The sequence below is a fragment of the Ursus maritimus genome, unplaced genomic scaffold (genome assembly GCF_017311325.1).
Source record: "Ursus maritimus isolate PB19 unplaced genomic scaffold, ASM1731132v1 scaffold_11, whole genome shotgun sequence".
NCBI lineage: Eukaryota > Metazoa > Chordata > Mammalia > Carnivora > Ursidae > Ursus > Ursus maritimus.
Genome location: NW_024423453.1, coordinates 39738332 through 39760101, shown reverse-complemented (window position 1 = coordinate 39760101; position 21770 = coordinate 39738332). Strand labels below are relative to the sequence as shown.

The following is a 21770-nucleotide window of genomic DNA, read 5'->3' as shown; positions in this document are numbered from 1 at the left end:
TCTTTCTCTCTCTCTCAAATAAATAAAATCTTTTTTTTTAAAGGGAAAACTAATATTTGTGGGAATAATTTGAGGCCTATGATGAAGATACCCTCTTTCAGATATGATATGCATATCCTTCTGCCAGAGTCCTGCAAGCATTTAAACCAGCTTTTTTGGCTTTAGGCTTCCTGGGCAACCCAGGAGGTTCAAATCCAGCTATAATTCCTTGTAGGTGTCCTACTCTAGATTCACCTCTTAATCGTGTAACCCTTCGAGGTCAGTTTGCTGAGGGGAGGATCTCCTATTAGACTTCACACCTCTTATGGACCTTGGGATTGGATTTATGTCCCTGTCACCTAGAGTAGCTAACCAAGTCAGTGTTCCAATTATCTGGAACCAAGAAATACACTTAGGGCAAAAGTAGTTTGGTATTTGTTTATCTTGTTTATTCCTCCCCCCCTCCTGTTTTGGACAAGTAATTCCTTACTAAAAAGAATACATTTTTTTTTTTTTAAGATTTTATTTTTAAGATCTCTACACCCAATGTGAGGCTTGAACTTACAACCCCAAGCTCAGGAGTTTCATGGTCTACGGACTGAGGCAGCACAGTGCCCCAAGAATAGCATTTTAAGTAGAGTTTTGGTTTGGAAGCATGGGGAACAATAGATCATTTATTTAACTGATGTTTAGAAATCTCTTCCATATGAAATTTCTTCCAAATTTCTTCCATTTCTGATGCCTGGGTGGCTCAGTCAGTTAAGTGTCTACCTTTGGCTCAGGTCATGATCTCAGGGTCCTGGGATCAAGTCCCACATCAGACTCCTTGCTCAGCAGGGAACCTGCTTCTCCCTCTCCCTCTGCCTGCTACTCCCCGTGCTTGTGCACTCTCTCTCTCACTTACAAATAAATAAAATCTTAAAAAAAAAAAATTTCTTCCATAAATGGAGAAATTTGAGGAAATCTTGCCTTGTTATCTTAAATTTTTAAATTATGCATTCTGTTCATTATCCTGATAAATGGAAATTTATGTGTCTTCTTACTGATGACATCATCTTAAATGCTTAAAAGATATTACTAAATCCTACCAGATTGCAGTGAAACTAGTGCTCTCTCATTCCTACTTGTTAGTATTTTACAATGATAAGCCATTTGAAAAGTAATTTGTCCATGTGATTCAAAAACCATCAGTGTCCTGCAAATATATCATAAGGAAATAAATCAAAATTGGGAAAAACCTGTATGTGTAAAGATATTATTCAGCCTTAATCATAAAATTAGAAGATGAGAAATAACCTAAATGCTTTAAAATAAGGAAATGGAAGGGATGCCTGGGTGGTGCAGTCGGTTGAGCCTCCACTCTTGGTTTCTTCTCAGGTCATGCCCTTGGGGTCAGAAGATGAGCCCTGCATTGGGCTCCAAGCTTAGTCCAGAATCTGCTTAAGACTGTTTCTCCCTCTCCCTCTCCCAAACCCAACCCCCCACTCACATACACACACACACACACACTCTCTCTCTCTCTCTCCCCCAAAAATAAATCTTAGAAATAAATAAATAGCAAAAAGATGATTCTTAAATTTAAAAAACAATAATAAAATAAAGAAATGGTTAAGTAAATTATGACACATCCATTTGGTATACCATTATGCAGCCATTATAAATCATGAGTATGAACGTTGTTTAGACAAATAGAAAATGGTTATGATAAAGTGATCAATGCAGGATACAAAATTTATATACATCTTCATTATAACTATATAAAAGGCAAAAGGCAGTGGAAAAAAAAAGATATCAAATACAAGAAACTTGGGGGTGCCTGGGTGACTCAGTCAGTTAAGCGTCTGCCTTAGGCTGAGATCATGATCCGGGAGTCCTGGGATCGAGTCCTGTGTCTGGCTCCTTGCTCAGCAGGAAGCCTGCTTCTTCCTCTGCCTGCTGCTCCCCCTACTTGTGTGCTCTCTCTCTCTGACAGATGAATAAATAAAATCTTAAAAAAAAAGTACAAGAAACTTAACAATTTAAAATCTCTCAGGTTATTTGGTGAGCCCATCTATATGGGGCTCAGAGGAAATCAGCATAGTTGTACTAGAATGGCATTCCTTTTCTCTTCCGGTCTTGTTAAGTTTCCTGTGACATTAAGTATAAAATGAATAATTGAAAATTAATATAAAAATAACATTGGTGATGGTTGTGCAACTCTCAATATACTAAAAACATTTACTTGTGTACCTTAAAAGGGGAATTTTATGGTATGAGAGTTATATCTGAAAAAGCTATTGTTAAAAAATTAAAAACATAATTTCTAAAGTGAATATGATTTATGAAATATCCCAGTGTTTGAGCTTTTTAAAATATTTAATTTGCCAATCCTGTAGTCTTATGATTAAATCTCATTCTGTCTTTGGTCCTCCCAGCTCTCTCCCCACTGCTACCAGCACAGCTGTCCTCTTTCTCATGGAGACTTTCATTCTCTTTACTACATCTGTGATACTGTGATTTATAATAAGAAATATATATATTTCCGTCTTCATCTGGGTTGCTGGTACAGAGCTCCAAAAACCCTTGGAATTTCCTAAGTGATGAGATCAGTAAAGGTGTCTCTTGTTATGTTAATAGATTTGGATGCACCTGAGGATGGGGCTGGTTGCCAGAAGAACCAACCCTATGATTATAGGGTTGGAATTTTCTGTCCCACCCCCCCTTGACCTCCCTGTAGGGAGTTGGGCTGGAGGTTGAGTTCAATCACCCATTCAATCACCAGGTCAGTAGTTGATAAGGCCCCTGTAATGAGGCCTCTTTAAAAATCCAAAATGGCAAGGGAGTGCCTGTGTGGCTCAGTTGGTTAAGCCTCCAAACTCTTGGTTTCAACTGGGGTCATGATCTCAGGGTCCTGGGATCGAGCTCTATGTTCAATGGAGAGTCTGCCTCTCTCTCCCTCTGCCCCTCCCCCTGCTCGCTTGCGTGCACTTTCTCTCTCTCTGAAATAAATAAATGAATCTTTAAAAAAAGAAAAATAAAAACCCAAGATGGCAGGGTTCAGAGAGCTTCTAGGTTGGTGAACACATGGAAATGTGGGGAGGCTGGTGTGTTTGGAGAGAACTTGGAAGTTTTGCACCCTTTTCCCGTACCCTGCCCTATGCATCTCCTCCATCTGGATATTCCTGAGTTCTGTCCTTTTATAATAAATTAGTAATCTAAATGTAAGTGAAGTTAACTTACTAATTTAGTAAACTAGTAAGTAAACTAAAAGCTAACTTACTAACTTAGTTAAGTAAGTAAAATGTTTCTCAGAGCTCTGTGAGCCACTCTAGCAAATCAATCTAACCCAAGGAGGGGGTTACTGGGACCTCAGATCCATAGCCAGTCAGAAACAGGTGATAACCTGGACTCGTGATTGGTGTCTGAGGCGGGGCGGGGGGGGGGGGGGGGGGGGGGGGGGGTGGCAGTCTCAGAGGATGGAGTACTTTACCTGTGGGATCTATGCCATCTATGGGTAGGTAATGTCAGAATTGAGTTGGATTGTAGCACATCCAGCCGGTGTTTGAGAATTGCTTGTTGATGTGGGAATGAACCTCACCTATGGGTTCCAGGATCATTTAACATCATTTTCTCCCAGTCTGTAAACACCTCCTGATCCCATTTCCTTTTCCTCTGAGCTGCAGCCCATGGTTGCTCATCTGACCAACAAACTTTCTCACCAAAACTCTATACTTCCTTGTAGTCTTATCCTTGTCTGACCCTGCCCAGAAAACCTGAAGTCTAGTTCAGTGTGCAGTCTGCCTTTGTAATTATATAGGTCCCAGTTTTTTCATTCCTCCCTGTGTTGACCTCGTTCAGCCCTTCCTACACTAACCGCTTGATTATGTGACTTGCTTTGGTCAAGGGACATTAGCAATTATGACTCAAGCCAGTGGCTTAAAAAATGCTGGCATTGGGGCACCTGGGTGGCTCAGTCAGTTAAGTGCCTGACTCTTGTTTTTGGCTCAGGTCATGATTTCAGGGTTATCAGATTGAGTTCCCTCTGGGTGTGGAGCCTGCTTAGGATTCTAGATTCTCTCTCTTCCTCTCCCTCTGCTCCGCTACCCTGCTCTGCTACCCTGCTCCCTCATGCTCTCTCTCCCTTTTGGGAAAAAAAAAATGCTGGCACATATGGAGCTTGCTATCTGCTCTGTAGAACACTTCTTAGTTCACTAAGAAGCCTGAGTTAGCTGGCTAGAGAATGAGAGATCTTTTAAAGTAGAAATAAGTAGCCCCAGTTGAGGTCTCTCCAGAACAATTATTCTGCCAATCATCAGGCATTCGAATAAGTCCATCCTAGACCATTTAGTCCAACCTAGCGAGCCTGGAACAAAAGAACCACCTTGCTGACATTTACAGTGAAATAAACAATAAATAATTGTTTTAAGTTAGGGAGTGTTGAGAGAATTTGTTTTGCAGCCAAAATAACATGCATTTTCTCTAACCGTACATTTACCCTTACCTTCATAGCATGATTAGGGAAAACTGCACATTTGAGGCTGGAACTATAAGAAATTCATTGTATCACATCTCACCTGGGTTCTTGGGGTCCCTGTCAGTCCTTTTACCTGTCAGCCACCTTCTCCTACCTCTCAAAGTGTCTAACCATTCCAGTCCTCACCCTGACCTTCCCATCCCGAATTCAGTCCTAGCCCCTGTCATTTTTAGAAAATAAGTTTGCTGCCTGCTTGAGATCATGTGGAGCTTGCAGGCTACAGCAAGGACTCTGGATGTTTTTCTGTATAGACCGAAAAACCATTGGGGGTTTTTGAGCAGTGGAGTGACACTGCAGCTCTTGTGTGGAAAATACAATGTAATAGAGCAAGAATAGAATTATGAAGTTAAAAGAGATGATGGTAGCTTGGTTTAGGGAGATAGAGGAGGAAGTGCAGAGGGTGGAGAGTGGTGGAAAGAGGACATCATTCAAGGAGATTAACACGCAAATGACATCCTCTAGAGTAGTGAAACGCAGTAGCCCTGGGTAGAGGGATACCCTGAAAATTCTGGTTATATTTTGAAGATAAGAACCAACAGAATTTGCTGATGAATTGTGTGAGAATAAAAAGAGGGAACAAGGATAATCACATTGTATAATAATGATTTTTTTTACATTGGTGCTTACCTGTCCTACCCCCTCTGAGCAGAAGGCAGACTCTGTCCTAAATACCTTTCTTTGTATATTAGTCTTGAATGAATGAATGAATGAATGAATGAATGGCTCAATTAATGGACGAATCCTGATTAACATTTTTATATTAGAGCAGATTACCTGTTTTCTTTGAGAAAATAGCTTTTTCCTTGCTTTTCTATGTACAAAGTGAAAGTATTGTACAATGAGGTTTCATTGTATTCTAGACGGGATTATTAAAATGTCCCCTAAACTGGTGCTTCCCCAAATACAGTCATCAGAATGATTACCAGTCAACAAACTATTATCAGTTGGCAATGAGATAAGGAGTTTTTGACAGAATGAAGTCAATTGTGTCACTGAACACACTATTCAGCTGGCGTTTTTTTTTCCATAGTAAAACTTCGTCTATTAAGGAAGTAGTATGCTGATTTGCATTCTGGCTTAAGTTCCTTATCTTGCTGCCAACTGGCACCTTTTGTTACACTACAACAAAGGACCAGCAGATTTTCTGAATGCTATAGAATATTTTATTGGACATACCAAACATAGTAGAGGCCTGGTAAATTTCTTAAAGTCCCAAAATAATCTGCAGAGTTATATAGTGGGGATGATGTATTTGAAAATGAGAGAATTGTTTTTGAAAGGATTTTAAAACGTTTAAAGGCAGCAAGATATAGTGGAAAGAACATGGATTTTGTACTCAGACCTGGTTTCAAATCATTGCTCTGTCACCTGCCATGTGACTTTATATTGTCCTTGTTTTGTCACAGGCAAGTGGAAATAATACTTACCTCCCCGTGGTTACTGCACGGTTTAAGGAACACAGTATACATTAGAAACGTAGCATGTGGCTTAGCGTGTAGGAGGCACTCAGTAACTATGAACTCTCCTTTTCTCTCTTTCCAAAACAAGTTATCAACTGCCCAGTCACACTCTTGTCAACACCTCTCTATCGTTAACCTTGTTAAATTTCAAGAGTGTTCTTGTTAGAGTCCTTTCCCCTGCTCACGTGGTTTGCATGGTTTGTTGTGGATGGCTTATACAAGGAAGGAACTTGCTCCAGGAAGCAGAGCAAGAGAACTGAGAAGCAAAACTGAGATTAAATCTGTACACAGGGGAAGCCTGGGTGGCTCAGTTGGTTAAGGCGTCTGCTTTCACCTTCAGCTCAGGTCATGATCCCAGGGTGCAGGGATCGAGCCCCACATGGAGCCTGCTGCTTAGTGGGGAGCCTGCTTCTCCCTCTCTTTCTCTGCTGCTCCCCCTGCTTGTGCTTTCTCTCTGGCTATTTCATTCTCTCTGTGTCAAATAAATAAAATCTTTAAAAATAAATAAATCTGTACACAGTGATATTAATGTCATTACAATTACGGTACAATCAAACTAGATTCCTTACGACTATTGCTACCACTAAGAAGAGCCACACAGCCAGAGGATACTCACTTTTTTTTGATACCCACACAACCATTATTGTTGCTATTTCAAGTGAAAATTGAAACCACTTTCCTTACACTGTGAGAGTACAAGTGGTAGAACTTTCCTTCTAGTCAACAGCATTTCACAAAGTGAAAATCAAGGGCTAGAATCTATTATTGTCGCTATTTGGTATCATGTAGACTTGGGTTCATGCTCACTCTATCATACAGTAGTTTAACTTCAGAGAAGTTTTTAATCTTTCCAAATTTGTTTCCTCCTTACTCTGTTAGTTGGAAGTTCAGTTCAAGGCCACCGTGTTGTACAACTGTAGGGAGCACCACTCACAGAGATTGAACAGGGAGTTAAGCAACTACTTGGTTCAGAAACCATAACAAAGGCTTAAATAATAATGGTGTAAACGAGGTAGAAATGATTTCTTACTTACAAGAATGTCCCAATGTGTACAGTCCAGGGCTGATGCCCAGGCTCCATAGTGTTGGGAACTTAGATTTCACTGGTCTGATCAATCTTATTGCTATACTGACCATAATGTGCTACTCTCATCCATGTGGCCCAAGACAAAAAAATCAACATTTATTCCAGTAGGGAGAGGGAAAAGCAAGGAGGAGTGCACGTTTCTTACCTTGCAGAATACCATCTACAAGTTCTACACCTCCATTCTGTTCCTGTCACATTGTTGTCCGTAGCTGCAAGAGAGGCTTAGAAATAGAAACCTTAGCAGTACAGCCACGTGCCTACCAAAAATTTTATTACTTTTCAAGAATGGAAGAATGGATATTTAGGAACAGCTAGTTTCTGTCTGCCTTGCTTGTAAAGCATTTGTGAAAATTAAATACACACCTGATACAAATTGGATGCTCAAGAAAGTTTTTCCTTTTTTTTCTCATTCCTCTCACCATCTTATCCAAAAAGGGAAATTATTTCCAACAGCCATTCATTGGCAATACATTTGTAACACAACAAATGGCATTGAATAGGAGTGCCTGGCTGGCTCAGTCAGTAGAGCATGTGACTCTTGATCTTGAGGTCTTTAGTTCAAGTCCCACATTGGACATAGAGCTTACTTTAAAAAAAAATTGGGGGACCTGGGTGGCTCAGTTGTTAGATGTCTGCCTTCGGCTCGGGTCGTGATCCTAGGGTCCTGTGGTCAAGCCCCACATTGAGCTCCTTGCTCAGCACAGAGCCTGCTTCTCCCTCTCCCTCTGCCTGCTGCTTCTCCTGCTTGTGCTCTCTCTGTCAAATAAATAAAACCTTTTTTTTAAAAAAGATTTTATTTATTTGAGAGCGAGAGACAACGAGAGCCAACACAGGTGGGGAGGAGAGGGAGAAGCAGGCTCCCCGCTGAGCAGGGAGCCAGATGTGGGGCTCAATCTCAGAACCCTGGGATCATGACCTGAGCTGAAGGCAGATGCTGAACTCACTGAGCTACCCAAGCGCCCCTAAATACAATCTTTAAGAAAAATTGTATAGGGGCACCTTGGTGGTTCAGTCAGTTCAGCATCTGCCTTCGACTCAGATCATAATCTCCAGGTCGTGAGATTGAGCCCTGCGTCAGGCTCTCCGCTCAGAGTGGAGTCTGCTTCTTCCTCTCCCTCTCCCTTCCCCCACTCATTCGCATGCTCTCTCTCTCTGTCTCTCAAATAAATAAATAAAATCTTTTTAAAAGATTGTGTAGACTGCATTTTTTTTCTTAACTGGCTAATCACAAAGTTCAGCTCTCTATTAAAATGTGGAACACTGTGGGGTGCCTGCCTGGCTCAGTTGAAAGAGCATTCAACTCTTCATCTCAGGGTCATGAGTTTGAGCCCCACCTTGGGGTGTAGAGAAAACTAAAAAAAATAAACTTTTAAAAATAAAATAATAATAAAATGTGGAACACTGTAATGAATGTGTGAAAGCTGTTGCAAAAATAGCAGACTTGGTAAAGGGAAGCACCAGAAAGCATCTTGAATGTGCTGATTTTGATTAGAAGCTTGGTTCATAAGAAATGAGTAGAATAATGGAAATGTTGATAAGCAAATTCATGTGAGCAGCTCAGGGGACCCCAAGATAGGATCCAAATTACTACCACAATGACTTCGATTTGTCAGGTAGGAGATAAATCAGTGGTCTGGGGAAGAAAGGATCTTGGTTCTGGAGAGAATTGAATCTGGGCCTGGATGGAAGTATTTTGACTAACAAGGGAGAATGGTGACTGCAAAGGTCAGAAGTAGAGAAGGATGCTTAAATGGGAAATAAACAAAGGATGATTTTAAAGAAAATGTATTCATTTACTCATTTATGTGTTTATTCACTCATCAGTGGCAGGCACAGTGAAATCAGGGGGAAGAAACGTAGGATCTGCCCTCAAAAATCATAGTATGCTATGGCGATTGAATAATGTAGGCCTGTATACTTGCATAGTATCTAATCTATGTATGTATTCTACTCAGCGACACCTTCAAATGGTACAGTACAACAGCATTGTGCATATTACCATAAAATGCATGTGTAGTCAAGTCAAATTACAAAGCCTTCAAAAACATTGTGCATGTTGTTTAAAGTTTTGGTCAAAATGGATATCCACATACACACTTCCTACCTTCTACTCCCAAAATCAGTATTGCAAATAGCATAGAGTCTCCTCTTAAATAGCATGGAGATCCTCTTAAATAGGGTGTTTGCAGTGGTATTCACTGCAACAAAATTTTTACTTGTAAATCAGATATTTATTTATGCAATAGTATTTTCTAGCTACATAGTGACCTTTATCCTTTCAGTAGGTTCTTTATTTTGAGGCCTTCTCAAAAATTATGATACCACGATATTTGCAATTAATTGACATGCCTTCAATCCCAGCTTCCCCACCAACTAGTCATGTAATCACAGACAAGGCACTTAATCCCTCGGAGTTTTAAGTCTCTGTAAAATGGAGCTAGTAATGCCTGCCCTATCCACCACACAGGATTATTACCATGCTCTCAGTAAAAGTAAAAAATACATAGAACAGTGATTTTTTCTAATTGCTATAATTCTAGGCCTTGAGCATATACCAGTACGCAGGGTGGTATTTAAATTGCCATCTAATTTTTCTGAGCACTTTGAAAGATGAGCTCAGGCTGGATTTCTCTTTTTCTCTGTTGAACTACCACACAACCTCATGTTTTCTATTCTTATTCCTATTTCTGCATTTTTCCTTCCTAATACTTGCTGAAATGTGAAGTGGTTTAAAAATAATTTAAGCCCCTGGTAGTTATACTGAAAATACTGAGAAAACAGTAGATGCTTTTCTTTTATTATGGTGATGGGAGAGAAAATTAATGTTAGGAAAGTCCTGATCTAGGAGTAGAATTATTTACTTTATCTCACTAACCTCTCTTAGTCCTCACAATACTGTAGGATAAGATTATACTTGAGGAAATACGACTCTGTGGTTTAGTGACTTGCCCCAAATCAGCCGTTGTAGAGCTGGGATTCAAACCCAAGTTTGATCACTCAGATTAACTTTTTTCCTCTAACAAATTCCCAAGTGCATTTGATTCTGCTGGTCTGGAGTCCATGTTTTAAGAACCACTGGGCAACACTCTGATGTATTTATCACCTAGTATCTGTAATGCTAAATTCAGTATAGGATTGGAAAACCAGGATATACTGGCTAGGGAGCAACTCAGGTTACCCCTTTTGAAACACAGTAAAAAACAAGTTAGAGGAACAAAACCACACAAAGCATATAGAAAAGAAAATTAAAATGACAAGTGTAAATCCAATCCAATAACATTACATGTGAATGGAATAACCAATCCAGTAAAAAGGCAGACATTGTCAGACTGGATTAAAAAAATCCAACCATATACTGTCAACAGGAGACACACCTTAGATTTAGATACAAATAGAAAGTAAAAGAATGAAAAAGGGTATATCATGCAAACAACAAAAGAAAGTTGGAGTGATTTTTACTAATGTCAGACAGAAGAGATTTAAAAGTCTATTAACAAAAAATGTTTTTAGAGATTAAGAGGGACACTTTATTTTATTTTTTTGACCTTCCTTTACTTTTTATTTTAAAAGTAGACTTTATTTTTTAGAGAACTGTTATGTTCACAGCAAAATTGAGTGGAAGGTACGGAGATTTCCCATATATCCCCACTCAGGCATAACCTCCCCTGTTATCCTTCACCAGAGTGGTACACTTGTTATCATTGATGAACCTACACTGACACATCGTAACAACTCAAAGTCCATAGTTTACATTAGGGTTTACTCTCAGTGTTGTATATTCTGTAGGTTTGAACAAATATATGATGACACTTATCCACCATTACATTAGCATACAGAGTAGTTTCACTGCCCAAAAACAATCCCCTATGCTCCATTGATTCATTCCTCCCCCCCTACTAACCTCTGGCGATCACTGATCTTTTTATTGTTTCCATAGTTTTGCCTTTCCCAGACTGTCATATAGTTGGAATTAAACAGAATGTAGCCTAAGAGGAACATTTTATAATGAACGCCAGGCAGCTATAACAATTGTAACCATACATACATCTAACAACAGATTACCAAATACATTAAGCAAAAACTTACAGAAATGAAAGGAGAGTTAGTTGTACAATAATAGATGGAGACTTCAATACTCTGTTTTCAAAAATGGGTAGAAAGATTGGATAGAAGGCCAGCCACAAAATAGAAGACTTGAACAATGCTATAAACCAGTTAGGTCTAATGGACATCTATAGAGCCCTCCACCCAACAATAGCAGAATATGCAATCTTTTCAAGTGCACTGAGAAATTTTCCAGAATAGACCATATGCTAAGCCATAAAAACAAACAAATACATTGAAGAGGATAGAAATAATACAAAGTATGTTTTCCAACAAGAATGGAATGAAATTGGAAATCAGTAACAGAAAGAATTTGGGGAAACTCGTGAGTATGTTGAAATTAAACAACACACTCCTAAATACCCAAAGGGTTAAAGAAGAAAGCAAAAGGGAAATTAAAAAATACTTGAGGTGAGCCTGGTTGGCTCAGTGGGTAGAACATCCAACTCTTGATCTCAGGGTTGTGAGTTCAAGCCCCACATTGGGCATGGAGCCTACTTAAGAAAGAAAGAAAGAAAGGAAGAAAGGAAGAAAGGAAGAAAGGAAAGAAAGAAAGAAAGAAAGAAAGAAAGAAAGAAAGAAAGAAAAGAAAAAGAAAGAAAGGAAGAAAGAAAGAAAGAAAGAAAGAAAAAGAAAGGGAAAGAAAATACTTTGAGATTAATGAAAACGAAAACACAAATGAAACTTATGGGATGCAGCTAAAGCAGTGCTTAAAAGATAATTTATAGCTGAAAATGCCTATATTAAAGAAGAAAAATCTTAATCAGTAACTTAAGCTTCCACCTTAAGACATTGGCAAAAGAAGAGCAAACTAAATAGTAAGCAGATGAATGGAAGTAATAAACAGAGAGGAGGTGAATGAAATAGAGAATAGAAAAACAATAAAAATAAAAACAAAACGAAAGCTGGTCCTTTAACAAGATCAAAAACTGACAAACCTTGGGGCTCCTGGGTGGTTCAGTCAGTTAAGCATCCCAATCTTGATTTCTGCTCAGGTCATGATCTCAGGGTCCTGTGATTGAGCCCCACATTGGGCTCTATGCTCAAGGAGAGTTGGCTTGAGGTTTCTTTCTCCCCCTCCCTTAACCCCCTCCCCTTCTCAAATAAATAAATACATACATACATCTTTTAAAAAACCCTCACAGCTAGTATCCAAAATCTATAAAGAACTTGTCAAACTCAACACCCAAAGAACAAGTAATCCAATCAAGAAAGGGGCAGAAGACATGAACAGACATTTCTCCAAAGAAGAAATCCAAATAGCCAACAGACACATGAAAAAATGCTCCACATCACTTGCCATCGGGGAAATACAAATCAAAACCACAATGAGATACTACCTCACACCAGTCAGAATGGCTAAAATTAACAAGTCAGGAAATGACTGATGTTGGTGAGAATGTAGAGAAAGGGGAACCCTCTTACACTGTTGGTGGGAATGCAAGCTGGTGCAGCCACTCTGGAAAACAGTATAGGGGTTCCTCAGAAAGTTGAAAATGGAGCTGCCCTACAACCCAGCAATTGCACTACTAGGTATATACCCCAAAGATACAAATGTAGTGATCTGAAAGGGCACCTGCACCCCAATGTTTATAGCAGCAATGTCCACAATAGCTAAACTATGAAAAGAGTCCAGAAGTCCATCAACAGATGAATGGATAAAGAAGATGTGATATATATATATATATATGTGATATATATATATATATGTGATATATATATATATGTGATATATATATATATATATGTATGTATGTATATATAGATATATAATGGAATACAGCTCAGCCACCAAAAAAAAAAAAAAACCCAAAAAACAAAAAAGAACTCTTGCCATTTGCAACGACATGGGTAGAACTAGGGGGTATTATGCTCAGTGAAATAAGTCAATCAGAGAAAGAAAATTATTTTATGATCTCACTCATATGTGGAATTTAAGAAACAAAATAGAGGATCATAGGGGAAGGGAGGGAAAAATAAAGATGAAATTAGAAAGGGAGATAAACCATAAGAGACTTTAAATCATAGGAAACAAACAGAGGGTTGCTGGAGGGGAGGGGAAGTGGAGGGGTGGTATAACTGGATGATGGACATTAAGGAGGGCACATGATGTAATGAGCACTGGGTATTATATAAGACTGATGAATCACTAAACTCTATGTTTGAAACCAATAATACACTACATGTTAATTAATTCAATTTAAATAAAAATAATAAAACACAGGCAACACTAAAAGAGAAAAAGGAGAAGGGTTAGTAAGACTGTCTTTGTCCCACTATCCATACTTGGTGGAGTCCCTGGAAGAGCCTTTGGTCAAGGGATTAAGCTCAGAGCTTGACTGACACACTGATGTGGAAACCTTTCCAGAATTCCTCAAAGATTCCTTCAACATCTTGACTTTCTTGTGATTGAAATTGATGAATAGATCTAGGTAGACCAAAGGTTCCACCTTTCACTATAAAACTAAGTTGATGAGAACTTAGTGCTTCACAAACTCTTTGATCCTGGAGGCTCATCATATTCTTAAAAATTAGTGAAGACCCCAAAGAGTCTTAATTGATATGGGCTATATCTATTGATATTGATATTCACCATATGAGAACTGAAACAGAAAAATAAAAATATTCATTACTTCGTCATGAAAGAAAAATAGTAAAGCCATTGAATGTTAACGTGGCTAATGTATTTTTTTTAAGATTTTATTTCTTTATTTGAGAGAGAGAAAGCAAGAGACAGAGCTTCAGAGAGGGAGGGGCAAAGGGAGAGGGAGAAGCAGACCCCCTGCTGCGCAGGGAGCCAGATGCAGGGCTTAAGCTGAAGGCAGACTCTTAACTGACTGAGCCACCTAGGTGCCCCATGGCTAATATATTTTTAATAGAAATAACTATATTTTCCTAAACAAACAAAAAAAAAAACCCAAAAAGCAAAAAGACAAAAACCTGACAAACTTTAGCTGGATAGACCATTTGTCTTTTCAACAAAGGACGTTGGGACAGCTGGATAGCCACATGTGAAAGAATGAAGTTCGAGCCTACATGATACCATATATAAAAACTAATTCAAAGGGATGCCTGGATGGCTCAGTTGGAAGAGCATGCGACTCTTGACCTCAGGGTTGTGAGGTCAAGCTCCACATTGGGTGTGGAGCCTACTTAAAATAAAAAATTTTTAAAAACTACTCAAAATGGACCAAAGACCTAAATTTAACAGGTAAAATTGTAAAACACTTAGAAAAAAATAAAGGTAAGTCTTCTTGACCTCCAATTTGTCAGTTGATTCTTAGCTGTGACACCAAAAGTACAAGCAAAAAAAGAAAAAAAAAAGATAAATTTGGCTTCTTCAAAATCAAAAACCTTTCTGCTTCAAATAACACTATCAATCAATAAAGTTAAAAGATAATCCCCAGAATGAGAGAAAGTATTTGCAAATCATATATTTGATATGGGATTTGTATCTAGAATATATAAAGAATGCTAATCAAGTCAATACTAAAAGACAAATAATCTGATTAAAAATGGGCAAAAGATCTGAGCAGACATTTCTCTAAAAAAGATATACAAATGGCTAAAAAAATATATGTAAAACTCAGTGACATCAGTAATCACTAGGGAAATGTAAAGCAAAATCTCTCACCCACTCTGATGGCTATAATCAAAAAGTCAGGTAATCACAAATGTCGATGAAGATGTTAAGAAATCAGAACATTTATACACTGTTGGTGGGAATGTAAAATGGTGTAATGACTTTGCAAGACAGATTGGCAATTTTCCAAAATGTTAGATAAAGAATTTCCATATGACCTGGCAATTCCATTCCTGGGTGTGTCATTTAAAGCAGGGGTTCAAACAAAAGCTTGCTCACAAGTATTCATAGCCCCACTACTCACAATAGCCAAAAGGTGTAAATAACCTAAAGACTTGTCTATCAACAGATAAGTAGATAAACAAAAGGTGGTATATCCATTGGTAGATCCATACAGTGGAATATTATTCAGCCATATAAAAGAATAGTGCATGCTACAACACACACGGACCTTATAAACATTATTCTAAGTGAAGGAATTCAGACACAAAAAGCCACGTATTATATGATTCCATTTATTGAAATAATCAGCACTTCCAAATCCTTAAAGACAGAAAACAGATTAGTGGTTCCCCAGGGCGGGGAGAGCGAGGGTGAGTAGGGGAACTGAGGAGTAGTTGCTTGCCACAATAATAATTATAAAAAGACAAAACCCATATACCTATCATCCAGTTTAAGAAAAACGTCAAATACGGGGGCGCCTGGGTGGCACAGCGGTTAAGCGTCTGCCTTCGGCTCAGGGCGTGATCCCGGCGTTCTGGGATCGAGCCCCACATCAGGCTCCTCTGCTATGAGCCTGCTTCTTCCTCTCCCACTCCCCCTGCTTGTGTTCCCTCTCTCGCTGGCTGTCTCTATCTCTGTCGAATACATAAATTAAAATCTTTAAAAAAAAAAAGAAAAAAACGTCAAATACGAAGAAGCAAACTGACTTCAACAATAAAAATGGGGTTTTAAATTTTTTTTTAAACAAAAACAAATTAGAGCCTTTTACTTCATATAGTGCACCCAAATGCCAAAATATACAGTTCAGAGTTCCTTTGGTCACTTGTAGGAAGCCAAGTAAATTTATTGAGCAGTGAAGTGACACAATCAGAACTGCGCTTTAGGAAATCCATCTGGCATCCCACGGTTGTTTGGTGGGGGATGGACTGGAGACACAGACTTGTTGTAATGGTCAGAGACTCTTGAGGCTCTAAGGTGAGCCTGGTAGGAATAGAAAGAAACATATGAATGCCTGTATTTGCCCTTTTGTCTTCTTTTGTATCTACTGCACTTACCACCCAATTTCTGGTGTAGCAGGAGTTAGCAGACCAGACAAGTATCCTTCTAGGTATAGGCAAACCTACAGCTTCTCCAAGGAAAACATCAGACCAGGAAATAGACAGTCTGAAATGACTTTATTGTTAAGCAACGAGTTGACAATGTTTGCTTTCTTCATCTGTCTCCAACGGGCCGAGATAAGCAACAGCTATTATTTACTGATCTTTGCTAAGTGAATTACACATATTTGTGGATTTGCTCATTTAATTCTTTTTTAGAGCCCTGGGAAGTGAGTACTATTTTGTCCATCTTATGGATGAGGGAATAGGGGTTCAGAGAGAATAAGAAGCTTGCCCTTTAGGGTAAGGAAACTTGGACTTCACACTTGACTCCAAAGTCTGTGCTCTTAAGAAGGAAAAAGGCAGGGGGTGGGGAGCTAAAATTGAGAAGTATGGTGTTTTTGTTGCTCTAATTATGTCTCTTCCATCTTCCATCTTAGTTTATCGTATTTCAGAAGAATCAGGGTATATTTATTCACTTTCTGGAAGTTCAAACTTTTTTTTTTATTAGTCCTTTGAGGACTCACAAAAAAAGAGTTTATATACATCTCTTCTAAGAATGTAAAGCTATTGCCTTACAGTGTGAGGATAAAGAGCCACAAGGTCACACTCCTGAGGTTGGGTGTGAAGGTCTCAACCAAAGATTTGGGCTTTTACTGTGCTGAGTACCAGAGCAGAGGTGGGAACTGAAACAGGAAACCAAAAACTAGAGAGTCAGGAGGGGAAACTGCAGGTATTTGGCTGGGAGCCACTCGGTCGTTTTCTTGAGAATTCATTTCAAGGCCCTCCTAGAAGGAAAAGAAAAAGTTGACCTCTGCACCCCAGAGGCAGACAAGCCTAGGCACTAAAGCTGAAGATGAATGAGCCTTATCTTAATAGAAGATTATCTCACTTCATGTTACTCTTTTTGTTCATTCGCCTCTTGTTATTCCCTCAGCCATTGGTGAAGTCTTATTTAAATGTTTCAACCTGATTTAACTAGGCCGCAGGGAGTTAAGAGTTCTGTCCCCTTTAGACCAGAGGCTAAAAGGGAGGAGTAGGTCCCCTTGAGGCCAGCTTGGTGGTAGTAGCATTGTGAGCTCCCAAAGGGAAGGTAAAACTCAGGACGTCACCGTTGGGGGTTAAGCAGCCTAGCCACTTCTCACCGTTGTCTATGGGATAGTCTCCTTCCCTCTCCCACCTGTTAAGGAGGAGCAGAGGTATGATTTGTATTAAGGGAGTCAGAACATTCTTTATCCATTTAGCTTAGGAAAATGTTTTTCAAAGTTCAGGTCGGACCCATTAGTAGGTCATGAAATCAATTACTGGGTGTCAATCAGCACTTATTTTTAAATGAAATGGAAAAAACCTATCATGTACTTGGAAGGCTTAACTATTGTTTCATGTGTTATTGTTTCAATTTAGAAAATATGAAGTGTGTGTGTGTGTGTGTGTGTCCATGTAAAATGTAGATCTCACTGTGGGTTATGATCAGAAAAGGTTAAAAGCCACTGCAACAAGTATACATCTAACAAAATCCATTAATCAATGGGTAAAAATGGGGTCCTTCCAATTCACTGTATTTTTCTTTTACTTTAGAACTTGTACACGCAAAGATGTTTCCCTTTAACACATGTAAAAAAATACTCCCCTTAAAAAATTCTTCTGGGTGCTTTCATTCAGGAATTAGGCACTGTTTAGTAGTTCCCAGCTCTGTCAACACCTTTGTTTGGTGTGCCAGGAATGAAGATACAAATGAGTTCAGGTGCCTGGAAATCATGATCTTTGGTGGGACTTGAACTTCTTTAACCTCTTTACTTCTTTTAAGAGTGAAAGGTTTAGGCCTTCCCCTGTTGCATCTGTGGCACGATTCACCCAGGCCTGCTGCTGGACCGGGACAGTGTGACTCTTCACCTGAAAGACTGCCATTTGTAATCTCAGAGACAATGAACTACTCCTCATAACCCCTCACTGCCTGGTCCCTGTAGTCTTTATTGTGATACTAGATAAGCTCAAGTGACACTGTATAATTTTACTGTCTGTCTTTCTGGAATCAAGAGAAGGTCACAATGCTCCTCTCATACCCCTGCTGCCTTGAGTTCAATAGTATGTATTTATAGCATTAATTCTGAACCTTAATCATCCTGAATTAAATGTGACTAAACTGTTTCCTATGGGTATGCCATAGTTCATGTGAATCTATTTATCTCCTAGACATTTTTCATCATTTTATATGTTGTTTTACAAGCCAGGTAATCAAATATCCATTTCCTTACATGTTTTCAAAGGACAGTAGCACCTCAGTTATAGCTTCATGGCTCGGCGGGGAGAAAAAGAGCTCTTTACTGAAACAGATGAGCAAAAAGATTAACTGATACCTCTTTAGTTATACCATTCAAAAATTTTAACTTATAATAACATGTAGACAATTTAAGGAGAAACTAAGGAAATCCCAACAAAAGCAAAAATCTGTATAAATAGATAGTATAAATAATTGACTCTGAAACTTAATCCACCCCAGATGACTAGTCTACACCAGTCATAGTTTATTCTATTGCCTTACTGAGAATTCATTCCAAATTCTCAGCTGACCGACTGTGCCAGTGTTCATGGAAATACTTCCCCCTAAGAGTGGTCTTCTTTTCTTTGGATGTTGGCATGTGTAGGTTGTGATGCCAAGAATTTCTGATACCATCTCTCTGTTGCCTGAGGATGAAGCCGATACCTAAAAGGTGAAGCTCTTACCTGACAGATGATGAAGTAAAGAGATGGAAGAACCCTGGGTCTTTTCCAACATTGTTATGCAACTGCATCTATCTCTGACCCTACCTATGAATTCCCTTGTGATTTGACATGATACATTTCCTTATTGTTTGGGTATCAGTCACAGGATGAATGGGGTTTAGCCATTATTTATAGTCAAAGCATTTCAACCGATCTACTGAATGTTAGTGCCACTTGGTAACATTGATTTTCCCTCAGATGCTGGTAAAATGCTTTCTTCAACTTATCCTGTATTTTCCAGTGTAGTTCGAGAATGCTCCGGAGAATATACATGGCTCCAGAATTCTAGAAACTCTCCCAGACACCCATCCCTCAATGTCTTGTCAGGATTCGTTTCTGTCAAAAGCTGCTATTCACTTCCTTTCAGCCAGGCACCCCACTGACTTCCACTGCACACCCAGGCCAGGTTTGAGGATCCTTAACAGGAAGCACAGAAAAGTTCTTTCCTTAATATAAAGCATATGAAAGGTGTTAAGATCCTGCTTTCTGCAGTTGCCTGTATCTGTTGCTTCAACTCTGCTTAAGTTCTGAACTCTTCTAACTAGACGGCTTGGAATGGATTTCTGCCTTCATTTGGCCTTTCTCCCCTGTGTGACTGACACAAGTTAGATTTCCTCCAAGCTTACCTGAAAGAGCTCCCTTGTTATTTAAGCCTCATCTGCTTCCCAAATTCCTGTTACATTCCTTCTCTGACTTTTGGTGTCTTCATGTTTATTTAGAGGATGGTAAAATGTATTTACAAGAAGGAAATGAATAGTCCAAAGTATATTGGAGAAGTATTTTAACAGGAGTCACCACAACAGTGGTTCATAGTGTCTTTATGCCCGTTTTCTTTTTTGAGTTAAGGAGAATTTATAAGCTGTTAATTTTGTATGCTCCACATGAACTGCTGTAAAAGTTGCAGATGTGTATTGAATTTAGTGGTTTTTTTTTTTTAACTACCAAAGATTCCAAAGAGAGAAGAGAAATTAGCCAGAAAGGTTTACTTCAAGAGCAACTTTTATTAAAATATCATTAGTAACAGTTCAATATATAAAGTTAATGACTTCTTTAATATAGCCTCTTGTCATTTATAGACATCAGTCCATTAACCTGAGTGATCACCTCTGTTTTCCCTTCAGGTCCACTTAGTCAGGTTTAGGGGTAAGCCCAGAGTTTTCTTTGGCTTGCACTTATAAAATAACGTCTTGCAATCTGCTTTATGTGCATTTGCACATATGAAAAGACGTCTACATATATCACAGACCCTCTACTCTTATATATTTACTGTGTGAAATTTGGTTTCCTACTCATCAAGATATTTTTTGTTTTAAGTATCAGTTAGGCTCTCATGTTCTTCTTGTAATACACTCCTGAATTACTTTCCTACCTGCTATAAAATTCTATGAAACTATTCATTATGTGTTAGGAAAACATTATTCTGGAATTAGATCTTGAAAGGCTTTTTTAAAAAGCAATTTATCATCAAAATTAAAAAAGTTTTTTCTAAGAATAGTATCAAGAAAGTAAAAAGACAACCGAAAGAATGGGAGAAAATATTTGCAAATCATATATTGATAAGGGACTTATATCCAGAATATATAAAGAATCTGTACACTCAATAATAAAAAGGCAAATAACCCAATTAAAAATGGGCAAAGGATTCAAATAAACATTTCTCCAAAGAAAATATACAGGTTTCCCAGGCTATCTGAAAGGAAAGCGTTCCTATGAAATCGTCAGTAAGGCAAAACATCATAAAACAAAGAAGCAATTACCATTAATTTATATGGAAAAAATTTTTTAAAGATTTTAAATAGGGGTGGTTGGCTGGTTCAAGGGGGGGGGTGCTCTTGATCTTGGAGTTGTGAGTTCAGCTGGGGTCATGGGGTCCTGGGATCAAGCCTGGTATCGGGATCCACACTCAGTGGGGAGTTTGCTTGTCCCTCTCCCTCTGCCCCCCCGCTTGCCCCCCCCCAAGTAAATAAATACAATCTTAAAAAAAAGAAAAAAGAAAAGGAAGAGACACTGGAGCTTCCTTTCTCCATCATATAAAGATACAGTGAGAAGGTGGCCAACTGCAACCTAGGAAGAGGGCCCTCACCAAGAATCAAATCTAGCAGACATCTTGATCTTGGACTTCACAGCCTCCAGAAATATAAGACATAAATGTCTGTTGTTTAAGTCACCAAATCTATGGCATTTTGTATAGCACCCCAAGCTGACTAAGGCAGATCATAAAAAGTAATGAAGTACTGATGCATGCTACACAGGGATAAAGCTTGAAAACATTATATTCGGGAAAAGAAGCCAGACACAAAAGTCCACATGTATGATTTTATTTATTTATTTATTTATTTTAAAAAGATTTTATTTATTTGGGAGAGCACAAGCAGGGGGAGCGGCAGAGGGAACCATGATGTGGGACTGAGCAAGGAACCCAATGCGGGGCTTCATTCCAAGACCCTAGGACCATGACCTGAGCTGAAGGCAGTCACCCAACTGACTGAGCCACTCAGGAGCCCTGTCTGATTCTATTTATATGAAATTTCCAGGATAGGCAAATTCATAGAGTTGAAAAATGGATTAATGGTTGCCAGGAGCTGCACGGAGACAAAGGAATAATGAATATGGGGTTTCTTTGGGGGATGAAAATGTTCTAATATTAGATAATGGTGATGGTGATTTACTCTGAATGTACTAAAAATTACTGAATTGCACACTATAAAAGGGTGAATTGTGTGATATGTGAGTTATAACTCAATAAAAAAAGTCATTCAATTTTTTAACCTATTTAGGTCCTATTATTATAAGAAAACTTTAACTTCACAAATATATTCAGAATCAAGGTAAGAAGTATATAGAAAAACATCAGTAGTCAACAATGATTAGTCATATCCAAATTTATATTATACTCTGTCAAATATTTTCCCCATGATTTACAAAAACATTTGTTTCCCCTGAAGTACCACTCTCTGCACTG

At 38.7% G+C, this 21770-nt stretch overlaps 1 long non-coding RNA gene across 1 annotated transcript in view; it reads left to right on the top strand.

Annotated features, from left to right (window-relative positions):
• LOC103658014 overlaps positions 1 to 21770 on the top strand; it is a 35197-nt gene that overhangs the window by 3289 nt on the left and 10138 nt on the right. The gene's annotated exons all lie outside the window — the stretch shown is intronic.